This window comes from Ranitomeya imitator, chromosome 1 (assembly GCF_032444005.1).
Source record: "Ranitomeya imitator isolate aRanImi1 chromosome 1, aRanImi1.pri, whole genome shotgun sequence".
In the NCBI taxonomy this organism is placed as follows: Eukaryota; Metazoa; Chordata; class Amphibia; order Anura; family Dendrobatidae; genus Ranitomeya; species Ranitomeya imitator.
The window spans coordinates 1,031,490,394-1,031,513,335 of NC_091282.1; the positions used below are offsets into that span (position 1 = coordinate 1,031,490,394).

At 42.8% G+C, this 22,942-nt stretch overlaps 1 protein-coding gene and 1 long non-coding RNA gene across 3 annotated transcripts in view; one reads left to right on the forward strand and one right to left on the reverse strand.

Moving 5' to 3' along the window:
- Positions 1-22,808, forward strand: part of LOC138658269 (uncharacterized) — a 36,897-nt gene extending 14,089 nt beyond the window's left edge. Inside the window, exons 2-3 of the long non-coding RNA XR_011317422.1 lie at positions 15,585-15,694; positions 22,622-22,808. This is a non-coding gene — a long non-coding RNA (uncharacterized lncRNA). The remainder of the gene's footprint in view (positions 1-15,584; positions 15,695-22,621) is intronic.
- TTC29 (tetratricopeptide repeat domain 29) overlaps positions 1-22,942 on the reverse strand; it is a 358,654-nt gene that overhangs the window by 177,221 nt on the left and 158,491 nt on the right. The window lies entirely within an intron of this gene.

Genomic DNA, 22,942 nt, shown 5'->3' on the forward strand with positions numbered 1-22,942 from the left:
GCTCTTGAGAGCGCAACCTCAGCTGTGGATGTTACCGCAGTTGCTGTACAGGCTGCTAGCGTGGCTGCAGCAACCCTGTCCATTGCCAGCCCTGCTCCAACATTTTCTCGCCTCCCGCTGCCAGAAAAATTTTCTGGTGATAGCAAATTTTGTAGGGGATTTGAGAGTCAGTGCTCTATTCACCTTGCGCTCCTGGCTGCACGTTTTCCCACAGAGCGGGCTAAGGTGGGATTTATAGTGTCTCTCTTGTCGGACAGGGCGTTGGAATGGGCTACGCCGCTGTGGGAGCGTGGCGATCATGTGGTGCAGAGTGCTCCGCTGTTTCTGAGCACTCTGAAACAGGTCTTTTTAGGACCTCAAGTCACCCATGATACTGCGCTCCAACTGCTGGCATTAACTCAGGGTGAGTCCTTGGTCAGTCATTTTGCCGTCCAATTCCGCACTTTAGCTTCTGAGCTGGATTGGTCGGATAAAGCTCTTATCCCCATATTTTGGAGGGACCTGGCTGACCACGTTAAGGACGCTCTGGCCACTAGGGAGATTCCTGCCACACTGGAGGAGTTAATAACTGTCTCCACTCGAATTGACCTCCGTTTTAACGAGCAGAGGTTAGAGCGAGCCCAGTGTAGGCAGAGGTTTCGGCTGGCTCCTACCTTCGCCAAACCTCTGGAATCTCCGGTCCTGGTTCCTGAGTCACATGAGGCCAGGGAAGTGTCACAAGCGGGATCTAAGTCCCGGACCGCTTGTGCACTCAAGGTCTGTCATGTTTGCCAGCAGTCAGGACATCTAGCCACCAGATGTTCTCAGCAGTCGAGGAAACGTCAGCGTCTAGTGGTAGTAGGTGGAGGTACACTAGACACGGCGACGTTTGCCTCTAAATTGTCCTTTAAGGGGACAATTACTATAGGCTCATTCTCCCACTCGGTAGAGCTCTGCGTGGATTCTGGGGCGGAGGGCAATTTTATGTCTTCTGCCTTCGCCCAACGTCACGCAATACCCCTGGTTATGCTAGCTCAACCAGTAACGGTACGAGTGGTGAATGGGTCGACACTGCCCTCACAGATAACACACCAGACCATCCCTTATACTCTGTCCATGTCGCCATCTCATCAGGAGATTATATCTCTGCTCATCATTCCTGAGGGAATTGATGAGGTCCTGTTGGGAATACCTTGGCTACGGTACCACTCTCCTCATATCGAGTGGTCCTCTGGCAGAATTCTGGGATGGGGCGAATCTTGTGGGGGTAGGTGTCAGAGGGAGTGCGTTTAGGTTGCTACTACAGAGGTACCCGCAGATCTTTCCTCTCTCCCCAAGCAGTATTGGTCTTATGCAGACGTGTTCTCCAAAAAGGCGGCGGAGATCCTTCCGCCCCATCGCCCCTATGACTGTCCTATTGATCTCTTGCCTGGTGCTGAGCCTCCCCGGGGTCGAGTCTATCCGCTATCTCTCCCGGAGACGGAGGCAATGTCACAGTACATCCAGGAAAATCTGGCAAGAGGATTCATTAGGAAGTCAGTGTCACCTGCTGGGGCAGGGTTCTTCTTCGTGCAGAAGAAGAATGGGGAATTGCGTCCATGCATAGACTACAGGGGTCTTAACGCCATCACCGTTAAAAATAAGTATCCTTTGCCCTTGATATCTGAGCTCTTCGATAGGCTTCGGGGAGCAAGGGTATTTACTAAACTAGATCTGCGGGGTGCTTACAACCTGATTCGCATCTGTGAGGGGGACGAATGGAAGACGGCTTTTAACACCAGGGATGGGCACTATGAATATCTGGTGATGCCCTTCGGGCTCTGTAATGCCCCAGCCGTTTTCCAAGACTTTGTGAACGATATCTTCCGGGATATGCTTTCCACCTCGGTCGTAGTCTATCTGGATGATATTCTCATCTACTCTCCAGATATTGACTCCCACCGGAGAGATGTTTGCAAAGTCTTCGACCTCCTACGGGCAAACTCCCTCTATGCCAAGTTGGAGAAGTGTATGTTTGAGCAGGAGTCCTTACTTTCCTAGGCTACATCATCTCTGCCCAGGGATTGGCTATGGATCCTGCCAAACTACAGGCTGTGATGGACTGGCAGGAACCCCATTCTCTTAAAGCGGTGCAGCGCTTTATGGGGTTCATTAATTATTATCGCCAGTTCATTCCGCACTTCTCAACTTTGGTAGCTCCCTTGGTTGCCCTCACCAAGAAGGGGGCGAATCCCAAATTGTGGTCTGAGGAGGTCTCCAAGGCCTTTAACTCTATAAAGTCACACTTCGCTAGCGCTCCCATCCTACATCGCCCCGATGTTGATAAGCCATTTATCATGGAGGTGGATGTCTCTTCTGTTGGTGCTGGAGCAGTCCTTTTACAAAAGGATGCTCAAGGTCAGAAGCATCCTTACTTCATTTTCTCCAAGACCTTCTCACCAGCAGAGAGGAATTATTCCATCGGGGACAGGGAGTTGCTAGCCATGAAGTTGGCTTTCTCGGAGTGGAGACATCTCTTGGAGGGAGCACGTTTTCCCTTCCAAGTCTTCACAGACCATAAAAATTTGGTGTACCTGCAGACAGCCCAGCGGTTGAATTCTCGCCAGGCCAGATGGTCCTTATTCGTCTCCCGGTTTCATTTCACCCTCCATTTTCTTTCTGGGTAGAAGAACATTCGGGCTGACGCTCTCTCTCGCTCCATTGTGTCATCTGCGGAGGAGGAGGAGCCTCGGCTTATTGTACCCACCGAGAGCTTGAGAACTGTGGCCCCGGTTTCGCTAGAGTCTGTGCCTCCGGGCAAGACTTTTGTACCATCCAGTTTGCGACCGGAGGTTCTCTCTTGGGCACACTCGTCCAGGGTGGGTGGACATTTTGGTACCAAAAGGACATCTGAGTTACTGGCGAGGACATACTGGTGGCCGCATATGGCTCGTGATGTCGCAGAGTATGTTCGGGCGTGTGTCTCTTGCGCCAAGAACAAGACTCCTCGGCAACGGCCAGCTGGTTTGCTTTATCCTCTGTCGGTGGCGGACAGGCCCTGGGAGATGGTTGGGATGGACTTTGTGGTGGGCTTACCCAAGTCTCGTAACTGCACCATCATCTGGGTGATCACCGACCATTTTTCCAAAATGGTGCACTTGGTGCCTCTTCCACGGCTACCTTCTGCACGGGCGTTGGCTGTCTTGTTCGTCAAGCATATCTTTCGCCTACACGGTATGCCAGACAAAATTGTTAGTGACCGGGGTCCCCAGTTTGCGTCTCGATTCTGGAGAGAGCTTTGTCGTCTACTCAGTATTGAGTTGAATCTCTCTTCGGCATATCATCCCGAGACAAATGGGTTGGTAGAGAGGGCCAACCAGACCTTGGTCACATATTTAAGACATTTTGTTTCTGCCAGGCAGGATGACTGGGCATCCTTGCTACCGTGGGCAGAGTTTGCACTTAATGCCGTAGCCGACTCCACCGGTCAGACTCCATTCCTCCTAAATTACGGCCAGCATCCGCGTGTTCCTGTGCCCATGTCTGTGTCTTCTGCTGACTCCAGGGTGGCAGACTGGGCTGTGGAGGCACGGGACATTTGGGACTGCACACAGGATGCCATTCGGGCCTCCAAGGAGAGAATGAGGTCCTCCGCCGATGTTCATCGGCGCCCCGCTCCGACCTTTGCTCCTGGCGACTTGGTGTGGCTCTCCGCCCGTAACATCAGGCTGCGAGTTGAGTCCACTAAGTTTGCTCCTCGCTACTTGGGTCCCTTCAAGGTTCTCGAACAGGTTAATCCTGTGGTCTACCGTTTGGCTCTTCCTCCACGCTTGGGTATCACTGACACCTTTCATGTGTCCCTCTTGAAACCCGTATACATGTCCCGGTTTTCCGAGTCATCTGCCAGGACATCGGGTTCGTCTACGGACGATTACGAGGTGAACGCTATTTTGGGGTGCAAGGTGGTACGCGGCAAAAAGTTCTATCTGGTGGATTGGAAGGGTTATGGCCCAGAGGACAGGTCATGGGAGCCTGCTGAAAACATTCAGGCCCCACAGCTCATTGCTGCCTTCGAGCGTAGCGAGGCCCAAGGAGGGGGGGGCCCTAGGAGGGGGGGTAATGTTAGGTCTCGAGTTCCCGCTTCTGCACAGGGGGAATCTCGAGTCATCTCCGCTGCGGTCTCCCATTCTTATCCAGCCGCAGTGGAGTCTGCTCAGCAGGGACGTCGGTCCCAGCGTCTTGCTCAGTCTCACTCTGTACAGAGAGTTACTGCTGCTTCTTCAGCTTCTGCCATTAAAGCCAGTGCTGGTCAACAGCGAGCAGACTTCTCTGGGACTAAGTCCTTGCCTGCACACACTGAGCATGCCCAGGGCAAGATCTCCCGTTGGAGATCGAGGGTCATGTGCTCAGGTCCTGCAGCACATTCCATTGGTCCTCTTGGCAGGTCTTGGAAGGGCAAAGTTTCTGTGGCCACTTCCTGTGCTGCAACTATATAAACTGCGCATGACCGCACGGCCATGCGCTAGTGTACATTTGCTTACGTGTGTTTGTTGTGAGTGCAAGTCGTCCTTGGATACCCCTTCCCTATTGAATGTCTGTTCGCGGAAGGTATATGGCTGCTTTCTAGCGCCCGACTTATCCTACAGCACAAATCACACATTACAGCGTCCAGTTGCTGTGACCGCCAGTACGGCGCCGTGCACTTCCTCTGTGCTTTCCTTACCCAAGCCTGGGTGGTTAGTGGCGTTCGTCAGTGCGGCACCGCATGCACTCTTGTGCCCCAATATTTCTATTTAGCTTCCTTACACACCCAGTTGTGGTGTTGTGCCAGCAAGGGTCTAATCGGACTTCAATCCTAGTTGGGGTTGAGTTCGCTGACTACTTGCTCGCGCTCTATGTGCGGTACCGCGATCCTGTGACGCAACAGGATCGCTTCCTTCACGCTGGGTGAAGTCTAACCCACGTGTGTATACTTATGAGTACCGCCATATAGTCCGTCATTACTTGGCAGCAGGTTCCATCTCTGCACGGTGGACCCCGGGCTGCGAACGCACCATACTCTATCTGTCTCATTATTTGGTGCGTTCCGCTAGCCCTAACATACATGATAGAAAATACCCAAGTGTGACACCATTCTAAAAATTGCACATATCAAGGTACTCAAAACCACATTCAAGAAGTGTATTAACCCGTCAGGTGTTTCACAGGAATTTTTGGAATGTTTAAAAAAAAATGAATATTTAACTTTTTTCACAAAAAATTTACTTCAGCTCCAATTTGTTTTATTTTACCAAGGGTAACAGGAGAAACTGGACTCCAAAAGTTGTTGTACAATTTGTCCTGAGTATGCTGATACCCCATATGTGGGGGTAAACCACTGTTTGGGCGCATGGCAGAGCTCGGAAGGGAAGGAGTGCCATTTGACTTTTCAATGCAAAATTGACTGGAATTGAGATGGGATACCATGTCGCGTTTGGAGAGCCCCTGATGTGCCTAAACATTGAAACCCCCCACAAGTGACACCATTTTGGAAAGTAGACCCCCTAAGGAACTTATCTAGATGTATGGTAAGCACTTTGACCCTCCAAGTGCTTCACAGAAATTTATAATGTAGAGCCGTAAAAATAAAAATTCATATTTTTTCACAAAAATGATCTTTTCGCCCTCAATTTTTTAATGTCCCAAGAGTAACAGAAGAAACTGGACCCCAAGTCGCGTATCGAGAGCCCCTGATGTGCCTAAACATTGAAACCCCCCACAAGTGACACCATTTTGGAAAGTAGAACCCCTAAGGACCTTATCTAGATATGTGGTGAGCACTTTGACCCACCAATTGCTTCACAGAAATTTATAATGTAGAGCCATAAAAATAAAAAATCATATTTTTCACAAAAATGATCTTTTCGCCATTTTTTTTTATTTTCCCAAGGGTAACAGAAGAAATTGGACTGCAAAAGTTGTTGCAAAATTTGTCCTGAGTACGCTGATACCCCATATGTGGGGGTAAACCACAGTTTGGGTGCATGGCAGAGCTCGGAAGGGAAGGAGCACCATTTGACTTTTCAATGCAAAATTGAGTAGAATTGAAAGAGGACACCATGTCGCGTTTGGAGAGCCCCTTATGTGCCTAAACATTGAAACCCCCAAAAGTGACACCATTTTGGAAATAAGACCCCCTAAGGAACTTATCTAGATGTGTTGTGAAAACTTTGAGCCTCCAAGTGTTTCACTACAGTTTATAACGCAGAGCCGTAAAAATAAAAATTCTTTTTTTTCCCACAAAAATTATTTTTTAGCCCCAAGTTTTGCATTTTCCCAAGGATAACAGGAGGAATTGGACCCCAAAAGTTGTTGTCCAATTTTTCCTGAGTACGCTGATACCCCATATGTTGGGGGGAACCACCGTTTGGGCACATGGCAGAGCTCAGAAGGGAAGGCGCGCCGTTTGGAATGCAGACTTAGATGGATTGGTCTGCAGGCGTCACGTTGCATTTGCAGAGCTCCTGATGTATCTAAACAGTAGAAACCCCCCACAAGTGACCCCATATTTGAAACTAGACCCCCCCAAGGAACTTATCTAGATGTGTTGTGAGAACTTTGAACCCCAAAGTGTTTCACTACAGTTTATAACAGAGCTGTGAAAATAAAAAATCCTTTTTTTTTTCACAAAAATTATTTTTTAGCCCCCGGTTTGGTATTTTCCCAAGGGTAAAAGGAGAAATTGGACCCCAAAAGTTGTTGTACAATTTGCCCTGAGTACGCTGATACCCCATATGTTGGGGGTAAACCCATGTTTGGGCGTACGGGAGAGCTTGGAAGGAAAGGAGCACTGTTTTACTTTTTCAACGCAGAATTGGCTGGAATTAAGATCGGACGCCATGTCGTGTTTGGAGAGCCCCTGATGTACCTAAACAGTGGAAACCCCCAATTTTAACTGAAACCCTAACCCAAACACGCCCCTAACCCTAATCCCAACCTTAACCCTAACCACACCTCTAACCCTAATCCCAACCGTAAATGTAATCCAAACCCTAACTTTAGCCCCAACCCTAACCCTAACTTTAGCCCCAACCCTAACTTTAGCCCCAACCCTAAGGGTACCATTACACAGTGGCACTTTGATCGCTAGGACAGCACGATCTGTAACGTTCCAGCGATTTCGTTACAATCTCACTGTGTCTGACACGCTACTGCGATCAGGGACCCCGCTGAGAATCGTACGTCGTAGCAGATCGTTTGAAACTTTATTTCGTCGCTGGATCTCCCGCTGACATCGCTGAATCGGCGTGTGTGACGCCGATTCAGCGATATCTTCACTGGTAACCAGGGTAAACATCGGGTTACTAAGCGCAGGGCCGCGCTTAGTAACCCGATGTTTACCCTGGTTACCAGCGTAAACGTAAAAAACAAACACTACATACTTACCTTCCGTGTCTGTCCTCCGGCTCTGTGCTTCTCTGCTCACTGGCTGTGAGCGCCGGCCAGCCGGAAAGCACAGCGGTGACGTCACCGCTCTGCTTTACGGCTGACCGGCGCTGACAGTGCAGAGGAAAGCACAGCGCCGGAGGACAGACACAGAAGGTAAGTATGTAGTGTTTGTTTTTTTACGTTTATGCTGGTAACCAGGAGGAAGTAGGAGGCCCTTGGAGCAACGCGATCGCATCGCGTTGCTCCGAGGGTCTCAGGGAAGCACGCAGGGAGCCCCCTAGCTGTGCGATGCTTCCCTGTGCCGCCGGAACACTGCGTTAATCTTTGATCGCAGTGTGCCGGGGGTTAATGTGCCAGGAGCGGTCCGTGACCGCTCCTGGCACATAGTGATGGATGTCAGCTGCGATAGTCAGCTGACACCCGGCCCCGATGGGCCGCACTTCCCCCGTGAGTGCGGCTGATCGGTAATGACATACTATCCTGTCAGTGGTCATACGGGCCCACCTCGACGGGATAGTATGTCAGATGTCAGAAAGGGGTTAAACAGACAGGTTTGTGCCTTTCCAAATCAAGTCCTATCTGTTTAAATAAACACAGCTGGACTCCAATGAAGGAGTAGAACCATCTCAGGCCGGTTTCACACGTCATTGGCTCCGATACGTGTAGTGACAGTTTTCTCACGTACCGGAGACACTGACACACGTAGTCCCATTCAAATGAATGGGTCTATGCAGATGCCTGCGTGTTTTCACGGACCGTGTGTTCTCCGGCAGCACGGTCCGCAAAGCGTCCCGCACACGTGCACATGGAGAACAGTGTGCACTCTCCTCTGTGTGCACGTACTGCCGCAGGAGAAACAGTGCTACAGTTAAGCGCTGTCCCCTGCGTGTGGTGCTGAAGCCAGCATTCATCCCTTCTGTACTGCTCGGTTGAAAGCAGCACTTGCAGGAGAGAAGTGATGAAAAACTAGGTTTTTTTTTTTTAAACTATGGGAGGTGGAGCTGCATGTTCATCACTGTAATGAGCAGTACCACGTGACCGCTCACACAGGACAAGCTGCCGGCGCTGAGAGTAGACATCGCAGGAGCTGGGTGAGTATTTCTCTGCTAGCGGGCGGGCGCCGGGGGGGGGGGGAGGGGTTGGAGGCCGGAATGACCCCAAATTTTATTTTTAACAAAAAAATCTTGATTTTTCATCCCTTCTCTTCAGCGAGCGCTGCAGGGGAGAAGAGATGAATGCCGCCTTCAGCACCACACGCAGGGGACAGCGCTGTCTCTCCTGCACGGAACATGTGGTCCTCAGGCGGCACACGGCTGCCGCACGTGTGCCACACTGATGTGCCACGTGAGCACACGGACACGCATAACTCCGGTACCGATGTCTCCGGTCCTGGAATTATCAGAACGTGTGAGACTGGCCTCAAGGAGGATCACAGGCAATGGACGGCATGTGACTTAAATATGAGTGTCTGAGCAAAGGGTCTGAATACTTGTGACCATGTGATATTTCAGTTTTTCTTTTTTATTAAATTTGCAAACAAATCTACATTTCTGTTTTTTTTCCGGTCAAGATGGGGTGCAGGATGTACATTCACGAGAAAAAAAAATGAACTTTTTTGAATTTACCAAATGGCTGCAATGAAACAAAGAGTGAAAAATTTAAAGGGGTCTGAATACTTTCTGTACCGACTGTAAGTTAGGCACTGGAACACATTTCTGCATAATTTACAACTCGTTTGTGATGATCAATTCCTTGATTATGTCCCAAAAACTTGGCAGAGTTGGTCTGAACTGGCATAACTTCAAAAGCCACAACATTTATGCTCAACCTAGATTTGCACAACATTTTTTACGCCAGAATTATGGACTGGTCCTTAGACTCATATAAATGAACATTAACTATAGTAACAATGGTCATTATTTTCTTGACTTGACTACATGATTTATGTTCTGTTCGAAACATAAAATTGTAAATAAGCAATGTTGCAGCAGCTGTATTTAAGCCCCCCATGACTATGCAATTTTTACTTTATTATGCCAACATAGTCATACAAGTTCATGTCTTTTTTGTGGGACAAGTTGTAGTTTTGAATGACACAATTGGCTTTATTATATAATATACTAAAACATGTAAAACAAAAATCCAAGTGGAGTGAAGTGGTGAAAGACACTCCATTCTGTTTTTTTAAAATTTGTATTAACTGTGTTTATTGTACAGTAAAAGTTGCCTGGCGACATGATTCTTCAAGTCAGTCAGCGTTGTTTTACATTTCACGGCTTTAAAAAAAAAAAAAAAGTTTGGTTTGTGTCATTTTCTGAGAATCATAAACTTTTATTTTTTTTGTTGATGTGCCTTTCTGAGGGAAATACATGTTTTCTTCATTCTTACTTTATGTGTTAATTTCCTTGTGGAACTTGAACTACAGTACTGCTAAGCATAGAAGCAAAAACAATTTCTGAGGAAGCCTAGCCAATGGCTGGTGTTCATGGGAGTACAAACGCACGACCAGGCCTTTAACCCCTTAATGACATATGACATAAACTTACATCATATGTCGTGTTCCTGTCTTTGATGAGGGCTAGGAAGCAGAGCCCGCATCTTTCCCAGTACATGACGGCTGATTTAATCAGACGTCATGTGCCTCTAACAGCCCCGGGTAGATGGGAGCGCCGCCTGCGGGTGATAACCTGTTATATCTCACTGTCAATCTCTGACAACGGCATTTAACAAGCGCTCTCCCATTGCCGCACCCATGAAGGGCGCCAATGAGTTGCCAATGAGGGAGTCAGCTGGTCATTACCATCCTCCTGTGAATGCAGGCTTGCAGATAGAGTTCATAGGAGATTGTGATTTTCTCTATACAAGTCTCCTAAGGGACTATTAAATACAGTAAAAAATGAAAATAAAAAGTTTTAAAAATATGAAAAAAAAAAAATTAAAATACAGAAAAGTTAAAATCACCCTTTTTTGCTCCATTAAAAATAAAACAAAACAAAATAAAAAAATAAACCTATTTGATATCGCTGTGTTCATAAAAGTACGATGTATCAAAATATAAAATAAATTAATCCGATTGAAAAAAAAATCAAAATGCCAAAGCTTTTGTTTTTTTGCAACCACAACATTGCAATAAAATGCTATAAGAGGCGATCAAAACATTGTATCTACCCCAAAATGTTAGCAGTAAAAGCATCAGTTCAGAATGCAAAAAAATAAATAAATCCTCACACAGCTCCATATAAAAACAATTTCAATGTTATGGGTCTCGAAAAATGGAGACAAAATCAATTTTTTTTTCTTACAAATTTCCAATTTTTGTTTTCAACGATTGAATGGTATCTGTGTACTTGTACTGACCTGGAGAATCATACTGCCAAATCAGTGTTACCAAAGAGTGAACAAGGGGAATAAACAACTAAAAATGCAATTGTGAAATCGCACTTTTTGTAATTTCCCAGAACATTATGTGGTAGAATGAATGGTGTCATTCAAAAGTATAATTTGTCCTGCAAAAAACAAGCCCTTGGCTATATTGACAGAAAAATAAAAAAGTTATGGCCCTTAGAAGAAAGAGAGGGAAAAAAATAAGAACAAAAAAACCCCCCAAAAAACGGAAAATGGCTACATCGTGAAGTGGTTAAATTAGGACCATTGCAAGTCATTGGTGGTACTCTGATGGGCAGCAGTATGTAAGAGCAGTGATAACACCTACAGGGGTTGAATGAGACTGATCCACCCTCCTGACATGTCTGCTTTGATAAATACTTGTATTCCCCATAATATAGTACTCTGCACTGTGCCGTTCGCCTGTTATTGTTCCCAGAAATTCATGAATAAACTGACAACTGCCTAAATTAAACACTGGCTGAAAATATTAGTGCCACATCCAATATGAAGCCAGCTATCATTTCTAGCAATGCACTGGAACCAATTGATTACAAGAATATTGTTGTCGAACAAAGGTTCCTCTACCCATCCCCTAATTTAGCCTTGTGGAACACGAATGATGAATATCTTATTGGTCCCACAGTGAATCCCACTACAAATTACAGAATATCTTATTGCTCATTATTTTATAGCTCCTCTGTGTGAATACTCCCTACTGCTCTTTCGCAAAGACTCATCATAAATGCCCAATTTAATATTATGATTATATAACCATTATGTAAGTGCATCAGATCTAAGGTGTATACTTAAAGTGAGTCTGTCAGACCAGCATATTAAACCACACATATACACTTGTATGGGATACAGTCCATATAAAAACAGTAACTTTACTACTAAAATCTTCTCATGTGTTATCCAGATAATCAATAAATGATTATTGGGATGCTCAAGGCTCTCTTGCCATAACCAGCAGCATAGTACACAGTTCCTCCCACAGGCATTTGCAACTGTACGCTTCCCTATGTCTTAATTAACAGAACTGGCTTGCCCAAAGCCAGTGCTGTCTGTCGAAAACACTCGGGCATGTGCTCACTGACCACAAAATGTTTGTGCAGCCCCCTGCTCCTCTCTGTGAGGCCCCACTACTCCACTTCCTGATGTAGTAAGCCTACAAATGAACACCTAAGGTGCTTACAAACCAGCCTAAGATTAAAATATAATTTTATTGAACACAATTCACACATAATACATGTATTAAAAATAGGGTCTTAACAAGACCATATAGTAAGCATTATGGTCAGGTACACATATGGAAGAATTCAATCTGCTCATATATAAGAAAGTAACATGACAATAAATATCCAAGTAAAGTGCCAATGCAAAAAAAGAGAAAAATAAGTGTAAGATAATATTAAAGGAAGGTATGTTTACTGCTTACCCATATAATATGTAGTATAAGGCCCACTGCAAATGCACCGACGAGTGTTTTAAAATGTTGCTCTCTCAAGGAGAATATATTCACCATACCGTGTTTGCAGAGGCCCTGATGTGCCCAAACAGTGAAATCCCCCACAGGTGACACCATTTTGGAAACTACACCCCTCAATGAACTTATCTAGAGGTGTAGTGAGCACCTTAAACCCACAGGTGCTTCAAAGAATTTTATAACATTGAGCTGCAAAAATAAAAAAATAAAAAAATCACATTTTTCCCACAAACATGTTACCTTTGCTCTAAATTTTTCATTTTCACAAAGATTACAGGAGATGAACCATATATTTTTTTGTGGAATTTCTCCTGAGTACACCAATATACATTGGTGGAAAACTACTGTTTGGGTGCACAGCAGGGCTTGAAAGGGAAGGAGCGCCATTTGACTTTTGCAGTGCAAAATTGGCTGGAATAGCTAGTGAACACCATTGCGTGTGCGCAAAGCCCTTGATCTGCCAAAACAGTGGAAACCCTCACAGAGGCCACATTTTGGAAACTACACCCATCAAGGAACTTACACTGACGAGCACAAGGGTAAGAATGTTTTGAAATTTTGACTTTCATGCTCCATATCTCACCATCCATTACTTCTTCGAACATAAGACTACCAACATTTTATAGACAATCATCTTGGCATATGATTAGTTATGCAAATTTTTGTCGTGTTACTGCATTGTTACTGTTTTGCTCCCAAAAACCTAAATTTTTATTTTTATTCTGTTGTTAGTATTTTATAAATCCACCTTTGGCTTTGGACACTGCCTTAATTCTTCTGGGCATGCTCCTGGTCAGATTCAAGCATGTCTCATTTTTAATATTTTTTAAAAAATGATTTAACTTTTTTACCTTGTTCCAGGATGGAACATCAACTTCACCTACCCTGATCGCTGATCTTATACTCTGCAATGCTTTTGCATTGCAGGACATCAGATCAGCAACTCGCAGACAAGGAGGAGGCGTGTCCTACTCTGAGCAGGTGCTTACAGGCGACCACCCATGAGTGACCCCATGGCCATCTTTCGGCCCGGGATCTCCATGGAGACCATTGGCACAAGACTGCAAATGCGTTGTGCCAATCGGATCAGAATGGGAGCTTCCTCCCTCTGCAATGCCGATCGATGTTGATGTTCACTATTGACAAGGGCATCAAAGGGGTTAAATGCTTGCTATCAGCACTAGAACCGATCATGGGAATTGCTATAGGGTGTCAGCCCTCATACAAAGCACTGCATGTGATTGGGGCGGCGATTGCCGTGAACCCGCACGATCGTCATGCAGTACATGCACGGTGCATTGAAGGAACGCACTTTATAACAATAGTGCACATGAAAATAAGCAACTTTATACTATATCTCAGAGAAATATGATTATTTCACCTCTTTAACTGATCTTTCATTCTCGATTCATGGAAAATCTGTATTCATTGAAGAATGATTTTCCCATTACTAAGTTAGGAGGGCATAGCTACACCTGGTCATCAAATTCAGCAAATGTGCTAGCATTTTTTTTTTACACCAAAAATGCTACATTTACTGGTGTAGCTCATCTGAGGTGCACACCACAGAAATGTGTTGAATTCATCAAGTTGTGAACACCTACTAATTACTTTTACACATCGCACTCCAGCAAGCCATTAAGATTGGAATATGAGACGCCAGTCTTAATGAATTGGCCCTCGGTAAGGGTGCATTTAGACATTTTAGTTGGAGCACCAGTGTTGTATTCAGCTGCAATTTGCTTGATTTTGTATGGTTTGTTTGTCACAATGATTCCTGCCATCCTCTTCTTACCCCTTTTCTTGAGGAGCTGTTTTTAAGTTCACAGGATCTTTTCTTCATGTTCACCTTTGGACAAAGTTGGTAATTTTTTTAAATACTGACCCCAGCTAACCTAAAAGCAATGACTATACTGCTCTTGATTTTCCCATTTAATGTGGATTTTTGCTGAGACTGATCCACGGAACACTTGGTCACTTGCTTTTATGTTGCAATCTGGGATTATGGGTCTAATTTTCATACAAGCAAGTTCCAACCATGAAATTGCAGGTGTCTCCAAATAAAGTGTCCATTCATTGTATATACTAGCAAATGTCTGTCACTATTTCCTATTTACTTCTATCCCTTTATGGATGCTGAACCACTATGCTGCCTGTGCTTCATCTGCTTTGCTGACTTTTTTTTTACATATTGTAACATATTTTGAAAAAAAGAATTTCAAACGTGAACCTACCATCTGTAATAACACTTCCCCCATAATATGCCAAACTTGTCAAAGAACCAGAGCAAAAAAAAGTTGAGAATTGCCCAGGCCAATCAGTAAGATCATTCACAAGATAATATAAAAAAAATACTTTTAGAATCTATTTTTGTTAAAGGATTTTTGGAGACTTTTCTTTTGTTACGTCATTTTTTGCAGTTACATTTAAAAAAAAAACATCCATTTCTAAATTCCTAAAATATTTGTAATTTTCCTTGTAAAATCCTAAAAGTAATTAAGGATCTGGAGCGGATTTATTTTTTACTTGAAAAAAAAAACAACCAACAAAAGGATTTGACAATAACAAAATACGGGAGGCAGAAAATGTGAAGCAATTGGAGACCTAACGCGCGCTCATTTTAACATATGCTTTCTTAATATGAATAAGGTGTTTGAATAAGTCCCAATAAAAAAGCTGCTATGCATAAAGACGTGTCGGAGGGAGGGCAGCAGGCGATGGAAAACTGGAGAAATGAACAACCACGGGAGGAAATGAAATCTTTCACAACAGCTGCTCCCTTTGGATTCCCCTAGAAGGAAACTGCCTGAGGTCGGCTTTAGCACAAAAGGATAGAGAAGATGAAAACTGTAATGTAAGGCTGAAAACTACTGCTGAGACCCCAGAGTTTCCATCCCATAAGTCTCTGGCTGTGTGGCAGGACCTTTTAGCATGTCACAAAGGCTGGTGATAAACAGCACATTACCATGAAACAAATGGTGCCTGAGCAGTATTGTAAGAGTAATGATAACTAGCACTCTCCGGGGAGAGCGAGCAACGTTTTCATCTCTCCAAGCATCTGAGCACAGATCGCTAAATGGAAATGGAAAGTGCATATTTTTGATCAGGACCACAGTAATTATATTTTAAACAGTCCTAGCAGCTACAAAATATACACTATTACAATAAAATGCAATTACTGCATGAATCACACATAGGATTCTACAAACCTAAGAGATCTTTAAAGGCTAGTTTTTAAAAGATGTTTAAGAAAATTAGACATTATTATGTCAAAGCTACTACAGACTTTGCTTTTACTAACTATGTTTTCTTACATTTTTGATAGAACTGGAGAAGTATCACACATCCACGTGATATTGATTGATTCTGCTTGTGAGAACGAGTAACCAACTAACCATTTCTAATTTTTTAATATCGAAGAATTAAATATACAAAGTAAGTGAAATTACAACAACGATTTGAAATTTTCAAACCATTAGAGCTGTTTTAAAATGATAATTCCTGTCCTTTCAGGAAATCTACATATACTTTAGCAGCACTGATTCTGACAATATCTTTTGTATTGAAGCATCTAATGCCCATGTGCAAGTGGCTTTGTGAATGCAGGGGGGACAGGACGAGCTGTGAAATTACCTATTGTGATTATGGATCTTGTCTTATCAACTGTCCATAGAGGTGCTACAAGTCATTGTAATCCTAGGAAGAAAATTGATGTAAACTCTTCCTTTTTTAATACAAATTGTAATATGAAAAAATAAAACAACTGCCAAAAAATGAAAAAAAAAAGACATTTAACATGAAGTCCTTACTTAAACAACAAATGATGTTCTGATCATGCACTCTCTTTAAGCTGCATGTTTAGCAATAAAATAGAAAAACAAATGATCAATCTGTGCCTTGATGGTCTTTGTACTTCCTGCTTGGTTCAACCAGGCAAGCCGCCATATGACATAACTTCATCTTGAGGCCAGTCACACATTGGTCTGGACTAAGTAAGAATTACAGAAACTGTAAAAGTGAAGCCATCACATCATTCATGTTGCCCAAACTACGAGAGCATGAATAAGTCCGGTTGAACAATTGCAGAAGCAAAGCAAATTTAGTTAGACAATCCGCCGGACTAGTCTTGTTTCTGGCCACTGGCGGGATCTTGTAATTATATTTTTTTGTGAAATGCTCTGGCAATCGTGTAATTAGGTTCTGATTTATGCTGCCAATGGATTGAGCAGCATGAATCGCACAGCAGATCCTTTTGAAAGGGCGCTTGGTCTTGACGGTGGGGGTCAGCATGGTGTCTACTACTTATTTTACTGCCTTCTGAAAGTAGTTTTAATTCTTTAGTGGTGGTCAGATAACCTGCTAAAGGATACAAATCAGGGTGAAGGGTTTGGTCTTTACAAATAAAAATATGGTCCCAATAAATGAAAGGGCTCGCTCAGACGACTGTATTAAACATCCATGTGCTGTCCGTAAGTAAAATGCACAGCATAAATACAGCATAAGGACCGATACTAGTCAATTTGTTAGTGCACAAGAGCATTTTTACACACGGACCGATGGTATGTGTGTAAAATTCACAGAATGCACTATTTTGATATGTATTCTAGATCAGACTTACGGTACCTATTAAGAATGGGAGACAAAAAAAGGATCACATATGAGTTACCATCCAAATTGTCATGAGTTTTTCATGGATACATTACAGTTAATAATATAGGAAACTGTATTTGATCTTTATAAATTGATTATGTAAAAACTTTATACTTTATGCCTGTACAAAATGTACATACGGATGGCACATGGATGTAAAATATGTTATACACATGAATGCAATACGGATATGAAAATAAAACATACAATAAGAACACAATAAGAATGCAGAAACGTCAATTTTTGTCTGGACGAGAAACAGACCATTTTGCATAAGTTTGTGTAAACCCAGCCAAAACCCCCCCAAAAAATCAAGCATGTCTATGAACTATGGTTAGGGCCGGAAGAACACATTTCTACGCACTAGACCAAATTACATAATTCTGTACTTCTCAAAGCCCCCATTCTTCAAAAGTTGATTACAAATGTATTGATTTGAAAGTTGTCACACCTACTTATACAAACTTCACCATCACGTGTCTCTTCAGAATAATGTTTCCTGAGAATCGAACACTTTTTATCGCTCTCATATACTTTCTTTTCAGAAATGTCAAGAGCTGTTCTCACAGTTCTATCAAGAACTTTACTAGTGATGGAAGAACTTTGGCGGCTTCCAAAACACCAATTTCCACGTTTTGCACTTACGTGTTCACTTGGTGTAATCTGAGCAGCAACATTTTCAAAAACTGTGACTTGAACTTTATTTTAAGTCTTTGCATTTTAATGAGTATACCTGTAGCTTCTGAACAAGTTCCTGATTTTTGGGTTTCATCACTTTGAAGTATCTTAGAACATCTATGATGGAATTATACATGTAGAAGTCAAGCGATATGAGCATAATGAATCACTTGGAATCACTATTGCAATACCAAATCTGACATTTTCCTTTAGCATGTGGTTTACACTGAGTGTGTGAAGAAATAGCAAATGATTTTTGCCTGTTATGAGCAAAACAGAACAAGCTGTAGAGATGGGCAACGTAAATGTACTGTTCAATTTATTTAGTGTATATCAATGTAAATTTAAAAACAGAATTTTATATGGGTTTTTCAAAATAATACTGAAACATCTATATATATATATAATTGCCTAAGGGGTACTTCCATCTGTCTGTTGCGGAAATCCCAGGTCACTGATTGGTCGCGGCCGGCCGCGATCAATCAGCGACAGGCACAGTCCGGCCGCGAATTGGCCCCTCCCTATTCCCCTCCAGTCAGTGCCCCCTCCATACTCCCTTCCAGTCAGCAGCCACATAGGGTTTTAGCAGTCCGTTAACGCTGCTATTAACCCTGTGTGACCAACTTTTTACTAATGATGATGCATATGCAGCATCAATAGTAAAAAGATCTAATGTTAAAAATAATTAAAAAAAATAAAAAGTCATTATATTCTTATCTTCCGGCGCCTTTCCCGCTCCTCGCGACGCTCCGGTCCCAAGAATGCATTTCGGCAATGACCGGAGATGACGTAGCGGTCTTGCGAAACCGCTACATCATCACGTGTTATTGCCGCAATGCATTCTTGGGACCGTACCATCGCGAGGAGCATTGCTAAACGCCTGGCCTGGATCCGGGGGCCGACGAAAGGTGAGTATATAACTATTTTTTATTTTAATTCTTTTTTTAACAGGGATATGGTGCCCACATTGCTATATACTACGTGAGTTGTGTTAGATACTACATGGGCTGTGTTATATACTGCATGGGCTGTGTTATATACTACGTCTCTGTGCTATATACTACGTGGCTGTGCAATATACTACGTGGCTGTGCTATATACTATGTGGGCTGTGTTATATACTACGTGGGCTGTGTTATATAATACGTGGGCTGTGCTATATACTGTGTGGACTGTGTTATATACTACGTGGGCTGTGTTATATACTGCGTGGCCTGTGTTATATACTGCGTGGCCTGTGTTATATACTGCATAGCCTGTGTTATATACTACGTATCTGTGCTATATACTACGTGGCTGTGCAATATACTGCGTGGCTGGGCAATATACTACGTGGCTGTGCTATATACTACGTGGCTGTTATATACTACGTGGGCTGTAATATACTATGTGGGCTGTTAGATATTATGTGGGCTGTGTTATATACTACGTGGGCTGTGTTATATACTACGTGGGCTGTGTTATATACTACATGGGCTGTGTTATATACTACATGGGCTGTGTTATATACTACGTGGGCTGTCTTATATACTGCGTGGGCTGTGCTATTTACTACGTGGGCTGTGCTATATACTACTATTAATATTCTAGAATACCCGATGCGTTAGAATCGGGCCACCATCTAGTTTGTAAATATTTTGTTATGCATTTTGCAGGGGAGCGTACAGTGAGGAGAATAAGTATTTGATACACTGCTGATTTTGCAAGTTTTTTCACCTACAAAGAATGTGGAACTGTAAGAGAGAGAATCTAAAAATAAATCCAGAAAATCACACTGTATGATTTTTACATAATTAATTTGCATCTTATTGCATGAAATAAGTATTTGATACAATTGAAAAACAGAACTTAATGTTTGGTACAGAATCCTTTGTTTGCAATTACAGAGGTCAGACATTTCCTGTAGTTCTTGAACAAGTTTGCACGCACTGTAGTAGGGATTTTTGCCCCCTCCTCCATACAGATGTTCTCCAGATCTTGTAGATTTTGGAGCTGTCGCTGGGCAACACTGAGTTTCAGCTTCCTCCAAAGATTTTCCATTGAGTTCTGGTATGGAGATTAGTTATTTCCAAGACCTTGAAATACTTTTTACAGAGCCACTTCTTAGTTGCCTTGGCTTTGTGCTTCGGGTCACTGTCATGCTGGAAGACCCAACCACAACCTATCTTCAATGCTCATACTGAGGGAAGGAGGTTATTGGTCAAAATTTCATATACATGGCCCTATCGATCTTCCCTATGATATGGTGTAGTTATCCTGAACCCTTTGCAGAAAAGTGCTCCCAAAGTATGATATTTCTTCCACCATGCTTCACATTTGGGACAGTGTTCTTGGTGTTATAGGTCTAAAGAGGTAACGTTTCTCCTTGAGCAGAGTGACATACCATCTCTGGCATGTCAAGATAAGGAAGCTTATTCGCTGTGCAATGCTCCTCTGGGAAATGTAATATACAAATTACCTCTTCAAAGAGAAAGAGGACTTGAACTCTATAGTGCCACCTGTTGGAAGCATCGATCCTACAAGCCACAATCAACCCTTTAACGAGTCTTTAACTATGACTTAGGATAAAAGCCAAATCAGTATCTCAATTTGCAGACATTGTGTTTTTGGCTATTGGCCCTTGTCAGTGCAAAGTATGAGAACTGGTTCTGCTAGGTGAGAGGCTCTGGACTGGGGTCTAAGGGGTAACATTTCTAATTGTGGAGAGTGACATACCAGCTCTGGCATGTCAAGGTAAGGAGGCTTATTCACCGTGAAATGTTCCTCATCCTTCTTCTCCCTCCAAACGCGCCAAATCGATTTGATACCAAAAAGTTCTATTTTAGTCTCATCTGACCATATGACCTTCTCCCTTGCCGCCTCTGTATCATCCAGATGGTCATTGGTGAATGTCAAATGGGTCTGGACATGTACTAGCGTGAGCAGGAGGACCTTGCATGCCTGCAGGATTTTAATCCATGATGGCATAGTGTGTTACTAACAGTAATGTTTGAGGTTGTGGTCCCAGCTCTCTTCAGGTTATCCCGTCTAGTTCTGGGCTGATTTCTGACCTTTCTCAGAATCATTATTACCTCACGAAGCAAAATCTTGCATGGAGCACCAGACTGAGGAAGATTGACAGTCGACTTGTGTTTCTTTCATTTTCTAATAATTGTGACAACAGTTTTTGCCTTCCTGCTAAGCTGCTTGCCTAATTGATGTAACCCATCCCAGCTTTGTGCAGGTCTACAATTTTATCAATGGTGTCCTTAGACAGCTGTTTGGTCTTGGCCATAATGGAAAGGTTGGAGTGTGATTGATTGAGTGTGTGGACTAGTGTCTTTTATACAGGTAACAAGGTCAAACAGGTGCAATTAATACACGTAAGGAGTGCAGAGTAAGAGGGCTTCTTAAAGAAAAACTAACAGGTCTTTGAGAGCCAGAATTCTTTCTGATTGGTAGGTGATCAATTACTTATTTCATGCAATAAAATGTAATCTAATTATTTAAAAATCATACAATGTGATTTTATGTTTTTTTTTATTTTTAGATTCTGTCACTCCCAGTTCAGGTGTACCTACGATAAAAATTACAGACCTCTCCATTCTTTGTAGGAGGGAAAACTTGCAAAATCGACAGTATATTAAATACTATTTTCCCCACTGTACGCTTCCCTGACAGCTGCACCCTAGGCCATCCTAGGTTGGCCTTTTGGGAAATTCAACCCTAATTGTAGTTGACCATAAGGGGGTAGTGAAAGATAGAATGGACTTTCTGGGTATCCAGGTTATAAAAACAGCAGCTGAAAAACTGGGACCTTGTAATAAAGAGTGCCATAATATAATAAATATAAAGATATTTAGCATATTTGCAGCGGACATTTCTGCATGAAAATCTTTGTGACATGGATGTTTCGGCAGCATCTTCATGGATTTCAGTCTCATTCAGAATTTTTGTAGCAAACGTAAACGCTGCTTCACAATTTTTACTTCATTACTTTAAAGGGGTTGTCCACAACTAGGACAACCCCTTCTTAAACTAAATGTTTGGCCCCAATAAAATAATAAAGCTTATACGCACCTCCCGACCCGGTTCTGTTCCAGCGGTGTTGGCACTTGCAGTTCGGGGGCTGTGATGCGATGTTCTGACATGTGATGCCTGGCACCCAATAAGCGTTGGCGCTACTGCCTCAGCCTTCAGACAAACTGAACATGAAGAGGAAGTCTGGGTTGAGCTGCAGCCCTGGCTTAATCTTCATGTTCAGTTCATACAAAGGTGGAGACATTAACGCCAGCGATGAGCATAGAAAGTGGAAAAAGGCTGAAATAGTTACCTGTTATTAGTAAAAAATAATTTTATGTACAACGTATGTAATTATTCAGGAGGACCTTTTACAATTCTGTTTAAAAGTACAAGTTAATCAAAGATTGGTAAGATTATTTCCTATATTATGCTTATGTATAAAACTGCAGGGTTATTTTAGGTATATATACTTCTCATGTACCCTTATATTACATCTGTGAGTTTTCCAATACCAGGAAATTAGCGCAGTAGGAAGGTAGGAAATGTTTACTGGTCCTGACAAAGAACCCCAGAAATCACAATGACACATGCTTACTCAAATAATCTAAATTTTGGTGTGGTATGGGAGATCTGGAAATTCTTTCTACCAGTTAAATCATCAATACTGAGGGAACAAACAACTGAAAAAAGATAACCTTTTAAAGTGATGGTGTTAAAGGGGTTTTCCACTTTTAGAAGCGTAGATTCTAAAATTCTGTTGTACCATAACAAAATCAGACAATACTCACTCTTCCCGCTCCAGCAATGCATCTCGTAGTTCTATTCCTAGTGTTTTGGCCTCAGCAGTGATATCATGGCGATAGCTCATATTACCACTGTAGCCAATCCCTGAACTCAGCGGCTCAGCTGAAAAAGCCAGGAAGAAGTGTGGCCAACAAATTAATCGTAATTTATACCAAAAAAGCAGTGTCAATTAAGTTTATAAATTTAAACACACTAAAGGTAATTAAAACTTCTATATTCCCTCTACAGATTCTATCACAGGAAATGGTCAAAAATCCAGCAACTTATTGTGAAAAGCTTCTGGAGGGTTCCCCAAAACGAGAGACCAAAGTTAGACAACTTGAAGGCAATGATACCAGATGCTAACCATGTGGATGTAAACTTCTGAGCCACTGAGAAATACAATAATGAAATAAATAAAAACTGAACTAAATCATTATCTCTATGCGGACATTTCACATTCTTCAAATATAGTAGTAATCCTAGTTGACCTAGGAGATGGAACATACAACCAGGAACTAACATCAAGAATTGTCAAAAAGTAAGATTTAATGAATGGGGCAAGGGTGT